Source organism: Mirounga angustirostris, unplaced genomic scaffold, assembly GCF_029215605.1.
Source record: "Mirounga angustirostris isolate CCGP_5_RB_7025 unplaced genomic scaffold, mMirAng1.0.hap1 SCAF_5, whole genome shotgun sequence".
NCBI lineage: Eukaryota > Metazoa > Chordata > Mammalia > Carnivora > Phocidae > Mirounga > Mirounga angustirostris.
The window spans coordinates 53,570,771-53,590,672 of NW_026991713.1; positions in this window are offsets into that span (position 1 = coordinate 53,570,771).

Below are 19,902 nucleotides of genomic sequence, written 5' to 3' on the forward strand. Positions count from 1 at the left end.
GGTAAGGGTTTGTCTTTTATATATATATATATAGAATGCTTTGAAAAAGAGTAGAGATAGCAGATTTCTTCTTCATTGTTTTTATTTGCACTGTGTGAGACTGGAAAGTAGTGTAGACATTATAATTATCTGGTGTTTAACAGACAGTTACTAAATTCCTACTAGGTTTATCTGGCTAGATTACATTTTGGGGTTAGCTAAAGTTTCACCTTTAACCTTTAAAAAATACTTTTAAAATCAGTTCACAAGGTAATTTTTCAATGCTCTACTTACGCATAGCACTATGCTAACCTATGGGAAAATGGGTACACAAAAGACTTGAGTGTTTCATATTTGTTTTCAATTTTTTCATATCTGTTTTCAATATATTGCAAATTACTAAATAGGATGCATTATGCCCTAAACATTTGTCTGCAAATCCTGTTATTGAAAGTGACTGAACTTTATTTTTGAACTTTATTCTAGAAGTTAGGTAAGCAGGACAGTGCATGTCCATAGTTGTGTTTTACAGATTTTAGCAAAAATGTGATTGAGAATCTTAAAGAAGAGAGATTATGGACTTGAAGAGAAGTGACAAAGGACTAAAATAACCTGGGGGAGAGGGAATGAGGCCTGAGCTTGGACTATTACACTGAGAAGAATGTGAAACAGTTGCAATTTAAATTACTTGAGGATCCTAACAATTACCCATGCTTGACCCTACTCTCTGATATGCTCTTACTTGTGCCTAGGCTTTAATCCTAGACCAATTATTATTATTTTTAAAAGCTCCCCAGGTGATTCTAATGAGCATTCAGGGTTAAGAACCACTAATAAAGGGTTTTGCTCAAGGTGGAAGTGATGAGTTGGGTGAAATGATTGGACGAGTAAAAGGGAGACCTGAAAGAGAACTCCAGAAGATCCTGGGCTTACTAAAATGGGACAAATGAGGCTCAGTTAAATATGGCAGAAAAACTTGAGGAAAAACAAGCCAAGCGGCAGGTAGAGACAATGAGTTCATTTTTTCAAGCCTACGGAGTTTAAAGTACCAATGAAACATTCAGAAATGTCATGTCAGATAGGAACTGAACAGGTTTTATTGGATTTGTAATTAGAGATTATTGTTAGTCTTGGAAAGAGCAGTTTCAATGAAGTGCTTATTGTAGAACTGAGCTTTCATTGGGATGGAGAATGAATAAGAGATTTGAAAGTGGAAAGAGCACGCATAGACTTCTCTTTGAGCGGGAAATGAAAAGGCAAAGTATGGTAGTGTTTATCAAGGGGAGGCAGAATCCAAAAAGTGCATTTTTTTAAATATGGGAGAAATAAGAGTGTGTTTATATATGCTGCAAAAGAGGGAGGGAAGAGGGGGAGCAGTGTGTTAAGAACCTAGAACTGAAAATAAATAGGAAATGAAGGCAGGGGGTATCATATTTACAGGGAAAGAGAGTCAATGTGTAAGGAAGAAATAGAGCCAAATCCCACAGAAAATCTAATGGGGTGAACAGTGAAGAAGCCATCGGTGCTTAGGTCTTTGGTGGCCTCCCACACAACAGTGTCACTACTGTGTCAGACCATGAATCAAAGAGCAATCATCGGGGTTGATAAGCCCATGGGTGAGTTTCAGCTTATACCTGGGCTACTGAGAGTTAGAAAGTTAATGACTCCAAGATCATAAATAGATTAATGAGAAATTAGCTAAGTCGCAATATTCTTATTTATGAAGTGAAAATACTTTTTGTCTCACAGGATGGTTGTGAAGATTCAGTGAGTTGATATATGCAAAGTGCAGTATGTAATGCATAGTATTTACTAAATGGTGGTTCTTCGTTTGTGAAAGAGGTCAGTTCTGTTAACCCTGCAATTGGTGTAAGAACTGTGTTGACAGAAAATAATAAAACCATATCATATATGATATAAAAAGTCTTGGGGCCTGCTGGTATTTGTGCTAAATAGAATGGGAAGATGTAGAGGCATTGCATTTAAACCACCTTTTTTTCAGGAATTGTGTGGCTGCAAAGAAGGTTAAATAACAACCAGTGGCAGACTAAGTGAAAATACATTTTCTTTGACAGAGACCAGAGGGGCTGAGAAGTTGAGCAAAAGAAGAAGTAGAGAAGGAGAAATTGATAAAAGAAGGGATTTATTGGGAATAGTCTGGGAATATCAAAGGGAAGGGTTAGTATGAGAGGAATCTATGTTTTTGCTGTTAGATAAATGAACAACAACAGATGAAGCTAGGGAGAAATTTGAAAGTGAGGTTAAAGGAAATAATGCCTGGGGGCCTCTGGGCTGAGGAAACAGCAGCACATACAGGTTTTAAGTAGATGAGATTTATCTGCTGAGTATACAAGATACAGAGTTTGGTTTGAAATCAAGGCGAACAGAAAATATTTGAAGCAAATTTTGGTGTTTTTAGATACTCAAACCTCAAAAAGCAATAAAGTCATAATATAGGGCACTTAATTTGTAGAGATATGTGACTTTTCCATTAGTGTAATGCAGCCTGGACAAAAAACAAGTAAATGAGTAGTTGGATCATCTTTGGATGAAAACAGGCAAGGTTAAAAGGCTAGCATCTCTTGAGTCCTTACTCTGTGCCAAAAGTTTTAAGAACTCTTTTATGATTTTCATAACATTTATTTTTCTCTAGTTTTATTTATTGTAAGAATATAGTATATAATGCATATAACATATGAAATATGTGTTGATTGACTCTTTATGTTATTGATAAGGCTTCTTGTCAACAATAAGCTATTAGTAGTTAAGTTTTGGGTGAGTCAAAAGTTATACATGAGACTTCAGGTCCAAACTGGTAACACAGGAAGACCCTGAACTCACTTCCTCCATGGACACACCAAATATACACCTATTTATACAGTAATTCCTCCTGAGGAAAAACTGAAAGCTGACTGAACAGCTTCTATACAACAAAAGACAGAGAGACCATGTACAAAATGGGAAGAGAGACAGAGGCACGGTAACAAAGGAAAACCCCACCCCCAATGTTGCAAACTGCAGTGGGGACGGATAGTACTGATAGACATGAGCAGATTCATTTACCCTGTGGCTCACAGAAAGGGCCATGACTTAAAAGGGCAACTTGAATATAAAGGAATGAACCCCAAAACCCTGCCAAATGGCAGGGTAACTGCTAGAACTCACTTCAGGTCTGAGGGGCTGGCAAGTACCATGGTTTACATTCCCACTCCACCTTGATAGCATGGGTCCTTGATAAGAGGGTCCAGGCACCATAGCTGGCCTGCTGCCTTAGTGAGCCCCAGGCCCCTAGTAGATACCAGCCCTGGAGGCCCTGGGGCACAGGGAAAAAAAAAAGCCATGTTTTAAAAGACCAACTACAATATACAAGATGCAGGTCCAGAACTCCACCAAATGGAAGGGGAAAGCTGCTGAAACTCTTGCTGGTGAGCTCAACAGTTTATGTTCTTCCTCCACCTTGATAGTGTGGACAAGAGCAAGATCCAGTGACTGAGGTGGACCACCTCAGTGAGCCCTGGGCCCCTAGCCCACACAAGCCCCAGCCATCTATTTCATCAAGGTGGTGCACAACGAGACATCCATGGGCAGTGCTCACTGCAGCTCCAGGTAATCTTGCCAAGGTGACAAAGGTGCAAAGGACCCTGGAACACTCCAGACCTGCACCCTTTTGGTTCCAAACAACTTGCCAGGGCAACCCCTGCACAAAGTGCCCCAAGATCTCTGGCTCATGCATGTCTCAGCTCCAGCTGCCCCACCAGGGCACCCCATGTACAGCACCTGGGGACTCCCTGGCCCATGTCCCATCTCAGTTCCAGCCACCCTGCCAGGGCACCCCTCCACCCACACACACAGAGCCCTGGGACCCCCTGGCTTACACCCACTCTAGCTTCAGCCATCTCACCAGGGTGCCCTCTGCATGGAGAGCCCCAGGACTGCCCCCAGCCTGCACCCATTTCAACTCTAGCCATCCTACAAGTGTGATTCCAACACAGACTGCTTCAGGAACCACCCCCCCCGTCTGTCAACCAGGCATACACAGTCTACATAGGGGGTGATCATAAGAAGCTTATTCCTTCAAGTTTAGGAGAAGTATCTGTTCTGCTTAATTCATAGAAACAAGCAAAGAAAGTCAATTGAAATGAAGAGACAGAGAATATGCTCCAAATGAAAGAGCAAGACAAAACCTCAAAAAAAAAAAAAAGTAAATGAAACAGAGATAAGCAATATGCCTGATAAAGAGTTCAAAGTCATGGTCATAGTGGGGATCTGGGGTGGCTCAGTCAGTTGAGCATCTGCCTTCGGCTCAGGTCATGATCCCAGAGTCCCGGGATCAAGCCCCGCATCAGGCTCCCTGCTCAGTGGAGAGCTTGATCTCTCTCTGCCCTTTACCCTGCTCATGCTCTCTCTCACTCTCTCTCTCTAATGAATAAATAAAATCTTAAAAAAGAAAGTAATGGTCATAGAGATGCTCACCAGACTGGAGAGAAGAGCAGCTAAACTCAATGAGAACTTCAACAAAGAGACAGAAATATAATAAAGAACCAATGAGTTGAAAAATGCAGTAACTGAAATGAAAAATACACTAGAGGGAATCAACAGTAGATCAGAGGATGAAGAAGAAGAGATCAGCGATCTTCAAGAATGGGTAATGAAAAGCATCCAGGCTGAACAGCAAAAAGAAAACAGAATTTTAAAAAATGATACTAGGTTAAGGGGTATCTTGGACAACATCAAGCAAACAAACATTTGTATTATAGGGGTCCCAGAAGGGGAAGAGAGAGAGAGAAAGGGGCAAAAAAAAATGTATTTGAAGAAATATAGCTGAAAAACTTCCCTAACCTGGGGAAGGAAACAGACATCCAGGTTCAAGAGGCACAGAGAGTTACAATCAAGATGTACCCAAGGAGGTCCAGACTATAACATATAATAATTAAAACATCAAAGATTAAAGATAAAGAGAGAATTTTATAAGTAGAAAGAAAGAAGCAACTACTTACATACAAGGTAAATTCTATAAAGTTATAGCTGAATTTTCAGCAAGAACTTTAAAGACCAGAAGGGAGTGGCATGATATATTCAAAGTGCTGAAATTTAAAAAAAAAAAAATCAGGAAGACTCTACCCAACAATGACATCATTCATAATTGAAGACGAGACAGAGTTTACCAGACAAATAAAAGAGTTTATCACCACTAAATTGGCCTTACAAGAAATTTGTTAAAGGGACTTCTCTCAGTGGAAAAGGTCATAATTAGAAGAAAATGATGAAAGGAAAGGGGACTCACAGAAGATGTAAAATACAACCACATATACATAAAATGTGGAGGGAGGAAAAAAATAAAGTTGTTTTAGAATGCGTTTGAACTTATGTGACCATCAACTTAATACAGATTGCTATACACTTAGGATATTATATATGAACCTCATGGTAACCACAAACCAGGAATGTATAACAGATAAAAAAATAAAGAGTAAGAAAGTCAAGCATAATGTTATTGAAACTCATCAATCACAAGGAAAGAGAACAAGAGAAGGAATAAAGAACTACAAAAACAACCAGAAACAATGGACAAAATGGCAATAAGTACATACCTATCAATAATTACTTTAAATGTAAATGGTCTAAATGTTCCAATCAAAAGACATAGGGTGGCAAAATAGATTTAAAAACAAGACACATCTATATGGTGCCTATAAGAGACTCACTTCAGATCTACAGACTGAAAGTGAAAGGATGGAAAAAGATAATACACGCAAATGAAAGTAAAAAAAAAAAAGGCAGAGTAGCAATACTTATATCAGACAAAATAGATTTTAAAACAAAGACTGTAATAAGAGACAAAGAAGGGCACTACATAATAATAATGGATCAATACAATAAGAGGACACAGCAATTATAAATATGCATCCAACATAGCAGCACCTAAAACATACAGCAAATATTAACATACATGAAGGGAGAAATTGATAGTAATACAATAATAGTAGGGGACTTTAACACCCCACTTATAGCAATAGATACATCATCCAGGCATAAAATCAACAAGAAAACAGTCTTTGAATGACACATTAGACCAGGTATACCTACCAGATATATACAGAACATTCTATTGAAAAACAACAGAATACACATTATTTTCCAGTGCACGTGGAACATTCTCCAGGACAGAGTACACACTAGGCCATAAAACAAATCTCTATACATTTAAGAAGGCTGAAATAATACAAAGTATCTTTCCCAACCACAACTGTATGAAACGAGAATCAATTACATGAAAAAAACTGGATAAAACACAATCAAATAAAGGCTAAACAATATGCTACTAAACAACCAATCGGTCAATGAAAACCTCAAAGAGGAAGTAAAAAAAAAATCTGAGACAAAAATGAAACACAATGGTACAAAATTTTTGAGACAGCAAAAGCAGTTCTAAGAGGGAAATTTATAGCAATGCATGCCTATCTCAAGAAATGAGAAAAATCTCAGATAAACAATTCAACTTCACACCTAAAGGAACTTGAACAAGAACAAATAAAGCTGAAAGTAAGTATAAGGAAGGAAATAATAAAGATCAGAGTGAAAATAAATAAAAATAGAGGAAAAATACAAGAGAAAAGATCAATGAAACTAAGAGCTGGTTCTATGAAAAGATAAAACTGATAAATCTTTAGTCAATCTCATCAAGAACAAAAAGAGGATCCAAATAAGTAAAATCAGAAATGAGAGAGGGAAAATAACAATGGTACCACAGAAACACAAAGAATTATGACACTGCTATGAAAAATTGTATGCCAAATAACTTAAAAACCTAGAAGAAATGGATAGAAACATACAATCTTCCAAAACTAAATCAGAAGAAATAGAAAATTTGAACATACTAATTACTAATAACAAAACTTAATTGGTAATCAATAAAATCCTGACAAAAGACAGACCAGATGGCACCACACATGAATTCTACCGAACATTTTAAAAAGAGTTAATACCTATTCTTCTCAAACTATTCCAAAACATAAAGGAGGAAGGAAATGTTCCAAAGGTAGTCTATGCATCCAGCATTACCCTGATACCAAAACCAGATAAAAACTGTACCAAAAAAAAAAAAAAAAAAAAAAGAAAGAAAGAAAAGAAAAACAAAAAGAACAGAACAGAACAGGCCAATATCCCTAATGACCACAGATGCAAAAATCCTCAACAAAATATTAGCAAACCAAATTTGACAGTGTATTAAAAGGACTGTTCACAACAATCATGTGGGATTTATTCTGGAGATACAAAGATGGTTCATTATTTGCAAATCAATCAATGTGATACACCACATTAACAAAATGAAGGATAAAAATCATATGATCATCTCAAGAGATGCAGAAAAAGCATTTGACAAAATTCAACATCTATTCGTGATAAAAACTCTGAACAAAGTGGGTTTAGAGGAACATACCTCAACATAAGATAGGCCATATATGACAAGCCCACACATAACATCATACTCAATGGTGAAAACCTGATAGGTTTTCCTCTTAGATCAGAAACAAGACAAGAATGTCCACCCTCACCACTTTTATTCAATATAGTATTGGAAGTCCTAGCCATAGTAATCAGACAAGAAAAAGAAATAAAAGACATCCAAATTGGTAAGGTCATTACTTACAGATGACATGATACTGTACAGAGAAAACTCTAAAGACTCTACCAAGAAACTATTAGAATAACAAATTTGGTAAATTTGCAGGATACAAAATTAATATACATAAATTTGTTGCATTTCTGTACACTGATAACCAAGTAGCAGAAAAAGAAATTAAGAAGCCATTCCATTTACAAGTGCACAGAAAAAATAAAATACCTAAAAATCAACCAAGGAGGTAAAATACCCATACTCTAAAAACCATAAAACATTGATGAAAAAAAAACAACTGAAAGCAACACAAATAAATGCAAAGATCTAACATGTTCATGCATTGGATGAATTGATACTGTTAAAATGTCCATACTACCCGAAAAATCTACAGATTCAATGCAATCCCCATCAAAATAACAACAGCATTTTTCATAGAACTGGAACAAATAAATAATAACTAAAATTTGTGTGGAACCACAAGACTTCAAATAGCCAAAGCAATTCTGAGAAAGAAAAACAAAGCTGGAGGTATCACAATCCCAGATTTTAAGATATACTACAAGGCTATAATAATCAAAACAGTATGGTATTTGTATAAAAACAGACACATATATCAATAGAACAGAATAGAGAGCTCAGAAATAAACCCATGCTTATATGGTTAATTAATATATGACAAAGGAGGGAAGAATATACAATGGGGAAAAGACAATCTCTTCAATAAATGGTGCTGGGAAAACCCGAAAGCTATATGCAAAAGAATGAAACTGGAGTACTTTCTTATACCATACACAAAAATAAAAAAAATGGATTAAAGACCTAAATGAAACCATAAAACTCCTAAAAGAAAACATAGTCAGGTACCTGGGTGGCTCAGTCGGTTAAGTGTCTGCCTTCGGCTCAGGTCACAATCTCAAGGTCCTGGGATCAAGCCCCACGTCGGGCTCTCTGCTCAGCGAGGAGTCTGCTTCTCCCTCTCCCTTTGCCCCTCCCCAACTCATGCTCTCTCTATCTGCCTCTCTCTCTCAAATAAATAAATAAAATCCTTAAAAAAGAAAACATAGGCAATAATTTCTTGGACATCAGCCTTACCAATATTTTTCTAGATATGTTTCCTTAGGTAAGAAAAGCAAAAGCAAAACCAAACTATTGGCCTATACTAAAATAACTTGCATAGCAAAGGAAACCACCAATAAAACAAAAAGGCAACCAACTAAATGGGAGAAGATATTTTCAAATCATTTATCAGATAAGGAGTTAAATCCAAAAAATATAAAGAACTTTTATAACTAAACACCAAAACCCACAAACAGTCCAATTAAAAAAATGGGCAGAGGACCTGAATAAACATTTTTCCAAAGGTGACATACAGATGGCCAACAGACACATACAAAGATGCTCAACATCACTAATCATCAGGGAAATGCAAATCAAAACCATGATGAAATGTTACTTTACACCAGTCAGAACAGCTAGTACCCAAAAGACAAGAAATAATAAAGTGTTGGCGAGGATGTAGACAAAAAGAAACCTATGTACCTTGCTGGTATGAATATAAATTGGCACAGCCGCTGAGGAAAACAGTATGGGGGTTCCTCAAAAATTAAAAATAGAAATACCATATTATCCAGCAATTCCACCATTGGCTATTTACCCAAAGGAAACAAAAACACTGATTTGAAAAGATATATGCACCCCTGCGTTTACTGCAGTATTATTTACAATAGCTAAGATATGGAAGCAACTTAAGTGTCCATTAAAAGATGAATGGATGAAGAAGATGTAGTATGTAAATATATATGTAAATACACACACACACACACACAGGAATACTGCTTAGCCATAAGAATGAATGAGATCTTGCCATTTGCAACAACATGGATGACTTAGAGGATATTATGCTAGTGAAATAAGTCAGACAGAAAAAAGATGAATGCCATATGATTTCACTTATATGTGGACTATAAAAAATGAAAAACAAAAGCAGAAAAAGACCCATAAACACAGACAACAACCTAGTGATTGCCGAGGGGAGGGGGGTGGGAGGTACAGGCTTCCATTTCTAGGATGTTTAATTCACAAGTGTGAAAGGTACAGCCTCGGGAAAGAGTCAGTGGTGTTAGAGCAGTGCTGTATGGTGACAGATGGTAGCTACAATTGTGAACATAACATAATGTCCAGAGTTGCTGAATCACTGTTTTTCACCTGACCCTAATGTAACAATATGCCAACTATACTTCAATTAAAAAAAAAAAGTTATACATTGGTTTTTGACTGCACCTGGGGTTGGTGCCTCTAACCTCTGCATTGTTCAAGGGTCAACTGTAGTAAGCTTTACCTTCTTTTTCAAATGATATCCCCTCCCTCCTTGGAGGGATAATAAACAGAATTTGAAGCAACTTAGTTTAAGAATCTTCAGATAGATTCTGTGAGCACTGAGGTTACATAGCAGCACTGGAGAGAGAGAAACAGCTGAAAGCAAAATGGGAAAATGAAGAGCAGAGAGATACAATATTTTAGAAAGAAGCCCATTGTTTTGATGAGGATAGGCATGTCTTAATAATTGGAAACCTCAGCAATGCCTGAGTATTTTACAGAAGACTAACAGTTTGTATTCTATATTAAAGGTTTACCTTTTATTCTTTTTATTAAAGGTTTACCTTTCTTAATTGGAAGTGAGGTTTCCTATTATTGTGTCCAACTGTCATGCATCAAAGGGCGATCTGTTAGAGTGATGTATCAGTTATCCACTGCTGTGTAATATACAACTCCAAAACAGGGCAGCATAAAACAACCCTCAATTATTGCTCCCAATTCTATGGGTCAGCCGCAAGATTCTGCGGGTCTTGGCTGGGCTCACACTTGTGACTGCTGGGAGCTGTGGATGGACAAGCAGTGCTGAGTTTGTCTGGATTCTCACATGTGTTGGGGGAATCTGGCTATATGTACCTAACCTACCATTATCTTAGCTGGAACAACTGGGTTACTTCCAAGTGGTTTCCCACCTTTCACCAGCTTAGCTTGGCCTTTTCTCATGGCAGAGAAAGCAAGGTTTTGAGATAACAGGCAAAGGCTCAGGACTGGGACACTCGCTTTGGTTATATTCTATGTCCAAAGCAAGTCACAAAGGTAGCTCATATTCTGGCGGTGGAGATAAAGACTCCACCTCCTGGTGAAGGTTGCTGCAAAGTCACAATGCAAGGCTAGATACAGGAAAGGATGAAGAATTGGAGCCATTTTTTTTGATCACCATTCGTGGCTTCATGCTAGACTTCAATGCCAACTTTGCTTGCTCATCTGAATAATCATTTCCAGCCTAAAGTGATTTTGGTACACATCAACTTTAAATTCTTCAATGGCTCCCCACTGTCCTGATATGAAATCTGTACTCTATCAAACATAAATGGCATCCCATTATCCGGCCCCTTCCTACTTCTTCTTACCCCCCCATACAACTAATTCTGCCACACCCACGTTCTTGTATGTACTTCTTAGAACACATCTGCTCCTACAAACACTCATTTTGCCCCCACAGCTGGACTCTCCAATCTCCCTCCAGCCATTTCCAGTTAGCTCTTTGTCATATCTGTAAGTTTAAATGATCAAATTCTGTTGATAGGGGTGCCTGGGTGGCTCAGTCATTAAGCGTCTGCCTTTGACTCAGGTCATGATCCCAGGGTCCTGTGATTGAGCCCTGCATTGGGTTCCCTGCTCAGCGGGAAGCCTGCTTCTCCCTCTCCCACTCCCCCTGCTTGTGTTCCCTCTCTCACTGTGTCTGTCTCTGTCAAATAAATAAATAAAATCTTCAAAAAATATTCTGTTGGTAATATTTCCATCATAAAATTAAGTGGACAAAAATTGAGATGTTATCACAAGATTAGTATTGGTAAAATAGTTTTGAAACAAAGTCTTCCTAGAACTAGGCTTTCAATAAGGACTTAATTCAGGATTCTACAAAAGGTAGGTTGTATTAAATAATCTTATTTTTTTGTTTTTTTTTCTATTGATGTTTTATAATTTGTATTGAAAATATTTTACATAAGATTTTTTTCTAGAGTGCTTGTGAGGTAATTATCTGCAACCCATTTTCAAATCCTCTTTTTTTTGGTAAAATGATTTTCATATGAGACAGAAAAAAAATACTGTAGAGCTTTCCTTTACAGTGTGTAACTCCACCAAGACTCTCTCACCCCCAAAAGCAGATGTAAGTGCCTTTTCTGCATGGTCCCATTGCTTTCTGCTGCAGTGTTTCTTTGTCTGTCTGGCTAACTCCTGTGATCCTAGTCTTTTCCTCTTGATAATCTTATTGCGTTAACAGTGCCTGGGATGCAGCAGGCAGACAAGACATTGCTTATTAAGTGAACCATTGCATGATTTAATGTACACTACATAAGCCCATTTAGTAATAACTGAGTTTGCTCCTTGTTGATTGACTAACTTGTTCCTTATTCAAAATGCTGAGTATCAGCTGTTAGGAAAGATTCTGGCAAATGGAGCATGATTGTGATTTGCAGTGCAAATGTCACGTTAATTCTTTTTGTTTTTCTGGCTGATAGTTAAATCTCTTGTACTATGCATCAAAAATGTCACAGCTAAACAATCTGAGGGATTAAATGGTTCCTTATAATTTCCCTGCTGCTAAATGGCAGAAAGATATTACCTAGCCACTGTTGTCAGTCTTCGCTGGTGAGTTCACATAGAAAGCACTTCCTTTTTTTAGTTTGAAGGCATTAAGAAACACACTCAAATTGCAATTTAAGAGTTGTCTGCTCTGGAGTATACAATCTGTTGCTATTTCATTGTCAGTCATCTCAAATGTTTTACTAAAATTGTCACCGGCACTGGTCACTGTTTATTTTCACCTTCAGTGCTCTTTTTGTGAGCTTCTTTTACGCTAAACTTTTATCAAGATGATTCTAGAAATTTCAAAATTTTATATTGTTTTATAATGACCTAATGATGCATGTTGCCAGCATCTCTAAACACTAATGGAAGCTTAAATATTTTTGTTGCCTTAATTATTTCTGGTAGCACTCCTCATGATACTATGTGAAACTCATTGAACCCTTCCTCATTTCACCCCTGGCTTAACAGTAGATCCCTTTCTTGTCTTATGATTCCTAGTTTTAAAAAGTTAAAGTGGTCCATTTTCTCTTTCAAAAGACTCATTATCAGAACTAGTTTGGATGAGAACCTTGTGGCAGTTGTGAAAGGGGAAGTATGTGATATCTCTTAGCATCTCTAACAGGTTTACTGCAAAAGAATACTTGGGAATGGATTATAGTTACTTCACAAGGAGCTTTTTAAAATACAATTACAAGATTTCTTATTTAAGTAGAAAAATTAAAAAAAAAAAAGAAAAATTTCAGGCTCATTTAAATGCAGTGTGGTATTTTGCAGACTATCGAGTCCATCCTGGGAGTTTAACTGTGGGAAGACTTTGTGATAGCACCGTCTTCCTATAACAGGATTACACAGATAGCATTATGATGAATCTCCTGTATGTGTTCATTTAATTTCAGGGGTTGCTGCACTAAACAATAAACCGAATTTGAGAGCCTGAATCCGGATGTATCTTGTCACTTTTTTTCCCAGTCAGTTCAATCAAATGTCATTCTATTCAATTGAATATAGACAGGGTGAATTTCAAGTAAGAGAAAATTCAACCTGAGTGACAGATCTTTCTCTTAAAGTTACTTTTGTTTGATTTTATTATTTTTTTCTTTCTTTGCTGTGAAACCACACAATGAAATGGAAACCAGAATGTCAAGTCTACTGTTGCCTGCTGCTTCTGACTCAGGCTTTTGGATCAGTGAAACTAGTTGCTCTCGTGTGGTCATATAGGTTGGGCACTGACAAATCCAAGGAGCACCATTACATATATCATTATGGGGATGTCAGTCCCTAGGAATTGTGCAGTGTCCACTTTGCATAACTGTAAACAGAATCTCTGCTAAGTTTCTCCATCATAAAAGAGATACTGCCTCCTGTTTTGTTTCAAAGGAATGAAAAGAATAAGAGTGACAGAGATTTTCAATTAGTGATTTAAGCATTTTCTTTAAGGGAATCTGGGCCATAAACTGATAAATTGTGACCCTTGGCAAGCAAATGACTTTACTTCTTCAGGCCTCAATTTTCTTATCCGTGAAAGATAAATAATAATATCTTGTTTTCTCTGCTACCCGGAGCCATTGTGAAGATTGAGAGATTGGTTAATTCTCTTCAAAGTTAAAAGTGCTAGGCAAATGTGTTCTAATATTATTATCATTATGAGAATGTGCCAGAGAAGACACGGGACACTTGATGATCTTGGTGAAATCTGTATAATATTTTCTACCAGTGAGAGCTATTTACAGTACATTGTTAATTAAAACAAGGTTATATGCTGTGGTTCTTACAAGGTTTTCATATTGTGATGATTAGAAGCATGTTATCTTTTAAACATTTATAGATTTAAATAAATATGGTAGGTGTATGGCCTTCTTATGCTATTCTAAGATTGAGTCACATTATATTTTATTTTCTCACTCCTAATTAGAAATGATTATTTTTCTTCCAAAGGCCATCTTTATGTCAGTTAGCAGCCTCAATTTAAAGACAAAATTTAAATAGTAACTTAAGTATGTACAAACATTTATTAGAAGGTGACTACATGTCATATATGGTTTTAAGCCTTCTACAAATTTTCTTCTACAAATTTTCACTCACTCACTGCTTACAATCACTTCATGAAGTAGGTACTATTATTGTCTGCATTTTGCTGATGGGAAATTAAAGCAGCAGAGGTTAAGTAATTTGCATAGATCACATAGCTAGTAAATGGTAGAGCAGGATTCAAATCCTAGATATCTATCTGGCTACAAAGTCTGTGGCTCCTAAGCATGGACTTGTTATCAATCATGGTGTCTCCTTTAGTTGTATACAGGAAAACACTATAAATCATATGGGTAATATGCAGAGATACATATAATTTCAAGGTCAGTTGATTTGAGTGCTGTACAAATAAGGCTAAGGTTAAAGGCCATATTTTCATGGAGAACTTTCCATGTAGATCAACACTATTTGTTTATGCAGGTAATGTCCCCTGTGGATTCTGAAAAGTAAAAGAGATGGGCAATTATCCAACATCCCCAGTGAATCATCATGCGTTCCCCACTGCTGACCAGATGTCATATTTGAATAGTCACAAAACTATGATAGCATATGGGATGCTATTGCAAGCTGAGGTTTTTCCACATCCAGTTTAATATTCCTAAACAAATGTCTTATTATTAGGAGGCAAAATTTCCATCAAATTAGAACAAAGTACCATATGGAGGTTTACGTGTCTTTTTTTTTTTTTTTAATATGTAGCTTAGTCATGTTTCACTGTAGCTATGTTAACACTATTGTCAAAGGAATTCTATATAACTTGAAATTATTTTGTAACTTAGAATAGGGTACACCTACTCTTTGTGCCATTATCCATCCATTATTATTATTTCAATCTTTGGAAATCAAAACTACATTTACTATCCCTGGTCTTCCAGTGCTTCCACATCATCCATGATGAGTCAATGATTACCCTTCCAGGGTTTGGCACTGGAATCTAGGCATTCTTTCAATAATTTTGAGAGACAATCCATGTCAAATGGAGTTATGAATCCATTAAAACAATCTCCACCCTCATATATGTGCCTGATACCTTATTCCTAATGTTAATTCCACCTCTACAATAGAGACTATTCCTTTTGGAAGAGCAGGCAAATGTAAAACAGAAATTAAAGAGATATATGGTATTTGAAAACACACCTACTGCAATATTGGACCTTTGACTTATTTAATTTGATATTTACTGGAGTCATGTGGGAATATATATAATCACTAAGTTTACAGAGGACATTGATTCAGAGATATAAGTAACTATCTGAGGGCTATAAAACCAATAAGTAAATCACTAAATATCAAATCTAAATCTCCCCAAACTCCAAACTTTCTATTTTATTTTGCAATTCTCTCTCAACCACCATTTAACATGTAAACAACTAGCCAAAACACAGGGATTGGGGTTTTTAGAGAAATTAAAGAGACTGTTTAGTTTTACAAGAATTTCCCACATGTCTCAGTTCTTGACTTCCAGTTAATATTTATACAAATCTATCTTTAAAGTGCTCTCATCTTTTGCACATTTGTTTTTTAAGTAATTTGGAGCTCATTATAGAGTTCTCTGTGTAGTTCTGCCAGTATTTTTAGGTAAATTTTCCTACTCCATTTTCAGTTTCTCAGTGACTCTCGAACAAACTTTTCTTTCAGTTTATAGGAATCCATCAATTTCTCTGACTAAGAATTCCTAGAGACAAACTTCAATCCACTCAAAAACAGCCACAAGTATTTTTACTATATAGAACTAATCCATTCATTCAAGATTCCTTTGAATCACATAAAAAGTGAAGATCGATTGTAATTGTGAGGGTTGCCTTCACTTAGAATCATAGTTATTAAGGTTGAAAATTTATAATGTTTGGTCAATGGTAATTTATGCCAGTATATTTTGTTTATTTTATGGAGGCTATCTTCAAAAGATAAACTATCACTCAAGACAGGCTAAGTCCCTTTACATTACTGGATTCTGATTTTGTAGGTGCAATGAAGCACATACAAGATTTTAACCCCAAAACAGCTGTCATTTCATTTAGATCGTATTTCTTACGTAAGTGTATACAATAAAATATATTAAAATATTTATTCAAAGATTAATGCCCAGTATAAATACATAGAATTAGAGATTTTCTAAATTAGATTAGTAGTTATCCCACCTTAATTACTTTTAGGAACTCTATATATGAGTATTTCAGGAGATTTAATTTCTTGATCCATGACAATGATGAAAATTTTTCACTGTTTAGACTTTCTCCCTGAACAATATGATCCATGCTGATGACTCTTCAAATGCGTGTGTTTTTAGCCCAGATAGTGCCCTTGAATTCTAAGATCATTACTCCAATAACCTACTAGACATTCTCACCCAGCTATCTAATTGGTATTTTAAACACAACATGAGCAAAACAGACCATTCTTTCTTCTTCCTTAAGTCTCCTCTAATATTATAATCACCATATATCCAGTTTCTAATGTTAAATACTTACCCACCTTTAATTTTTCTCTCATTTCCTCTCCTATTCCATCAGCAAGTGCTATTCATTCTACAACTCCAAATACCCTGAATCTATTTTTCTTTATCTCTTATGCCATCATACTGGTCCAATTCACCATCATCTCTTACTTAGGTAAATGAAAAATTTCTTAATTGGTCACCCCACTCCTATACAGACCCCTGACTATAATCCATTCTGCACACAACAGCCAGAATAAACTTTTAAAAGAATAGATCTACCTTTCAACAAATTGTGCTGGGGCAATTGTACACTCAAAGACAAACAAACCAACAAAAACAGATAAAACAAACAAAAAAACACCTTAACCTAAACTTCATACCTTATACAAAATTTAAAACAGATTATGCACTTAAGTGTAAAATGTAAAGCAATAGAATTTTTTTTTAAAGTAGGAAAAATATTTGGGATTTTGATTTAGGCAAAGAAATCTTAGATTTGGCCTAAAACATGATCCATGAAAGAAAAAATTCACAACTGGGATCTCATCAAAATTAAACCTTTTGCTTTGTAGAAGGCCATGTGAAAAGGCTGAAGAGAGACTACAGATGTGGAGAAAATATTTACAAACCACGTATCCAACAGATGACTAGTACCTAGAATATACAAAGGACTCTCAAAACTCAACAGTACAAGTTCTGATTCAAGATTGAAAATACAAGGATCCTGAACTCACCTCCTCCCATGGACACATTGAATCTACAGCTACATATGGAACAATTCCCTTTGAAAGAAATCCAAAATCTAGCTGAATGACTCCTACGCAAATGAATGAGAAAAAACCCACATCAAAATGGGTAGGAGAGGTTCAGACACAACCTCACCATAACCCCAACATAGTGACATATAGTCTTGCCATAAACCCCAGCACAGTGACAACTGGGAGAGAATTAAGAAAGAATTCTTCACAGACTCTAGCTTACGTACCTTGACTATTCCCCTAGCACCCAGCACAGGGGCAGGTGACTGAAACAAAGGAATTATAAAACAGCCAGAAAACAATGAATGAAATAGCAATAAGTACATACCTATTGATAATTACTTTAAATGTAAATGGACTAAATTCTACAATCAAAAGGATTGTGATGGATTGTCTACTAGACATTGTAATGTAGAATGGATTAAAAAAAAAGACCCAACTATAAGTGGCCTAGAAGAAACTCAAAGAAAATGAAAGTGATGGGAAGGAAAAAGACTTTATGCAAGCAGACACCAAAAGAGAGCTAAGGTAGCTATATTTATATCAGACAAATGGTACCTTAAGACAAAGACTGTAATAAGAAACAAAGAAGATTTTTATATAATGATAAAAGGGTGAAATTAACAAGAGGATATAACATTTATAAAAATTTATACACCCAGGCTCAGTTGGTTAAGCAACTGCCTTTGGCTCAGGTCATGATCCCAGGTTACTGGGATCGAGTCCCCTGTCAGGCTCCCTGCTAAGCAGGGAGGCTACTTCTCCCTCTGCCTAGGCCACTCCTCTCTGCTCGTGCATGCTCTCTCTCTGACAAATAAATAGAATCTTTAAAAAAAATTTATGCACCCAACATAAGAGCACCTAAATATATAAGGCAAATATTAACTGACATAAAGGGAGAAAAAGACAGCAATCCAATAATACGGGAGGACTTCAATATCTCATTTTTATCAATGGATAGAGTGGCCAGACAGAAAATCAATAAAGAAACACGGGACTTAAATGACATGATAGATTCAGTGGGCCTTAGACTTTTACAGAACATCCCATATACATTCTTCTCATGGGCACATGGAACATTCTCCAGGATAAGAGAAAATGTTAGGCCACAAAACAAGTAATAATAAATTAAAAAGAATGAAATATCAAGCATCTTCTCCAACCATAATGGTATGAAACTAGAAATTACAAGAAGAAACTGGAAAATTCAAAAATATATTGGGATTAAACACATGCTACTGAACAAACAATGGGTTAGCAAAAAAAATCAAAAGAAAAAAAAATCAAGACAAAAGAAAATGGAAATACACCAACATTTATGAGATGTAGCAAATGCAACGCTAAAAGGGAATTTTATAGTGAAAAATGCATACATTAAGAAAAAAGAGGGGGAGGAGCAAGATGGCAGAGGAGTAGGAGACCTAAATTTTGTCTGGTCCCAGGAATTCAGCTGGATAGGAATCAAACCATTCTGAACACCTACGAACTCAACAGGAGATTGAAGAAAAGAACAGCAGCAACTCTCTGAACAGAAAAGCGACCACTTTCTGGAAGGTAGGATGTGTGAAGTGAATCCGAGGCAATATTCAGGAAGATAGACAGTGGGGGAGGGGGCCTCTGTCAGCCACTACCAGCAAGTGATAGAGCAGCGGAGCACAAAATCGGATCTTTTAGAAGTCGGCTCCGCTGAGGGACGTCACTCCAGTGGCTAAGCGGGGGATGGGACCCTCACTGGGACAGTGTGGTCTCAGGACCCTCAGAGTCACAGGAAGACTGGGGGTGCCTGAGTGTGGCAGAGCTCCCAGGCATCGGAGTGGGGAAGCCGGCTGCAGAGACGGAGCCGAGGAGTGGGCTCTCAGCTTGGGGTTGCCATAAACCGTGATCCCTGGCACAGTCAGGCCACTGCTCTTCCAGCAGGGACCTAACAAGTGGCAGAACCGGGGAGACTCCCCCTCCTCCCCAGAGAGGAGTGGCATGGGAGCACACTGCAGGGATCTGCTGGGTTTGGAGACTCCATATGGGGTCATGTGTCAGAGACAGAAATGGTCAGTCACAGGTTGGGTGAGCATGGAATACGGTCGGAGAGCGGGGAGACGGGAGTGATTGACTGCTTTTCTCTGTGGGCGCGCTGAGTGGGGCCCCAAGTTCTCTGCTCCTCCGTGACAGAGATTGGGAGGCCACAATTTTCACTCTCGTCCTTCAAAGCTGTACAGAAAGCTTTCAGGGAACAAAAACTCCCAAAAGCAAACCCGAGCAGATTACTTATCATGGCCCCCAGCAAGGGTGGGGCAATTCCACCTCCAGCAAAGATGTTTGGGAGCCATGGCAACAGGCCCCTCCCCCAGAAGATCAGCAAGAACAGCCAGCCAAGACCAAGTTTACGGATCAATGAGAACAGCAGAACTCCAGGCTAGGGGAATACTGCACATAGAATTCATGGCTTTTTCCCC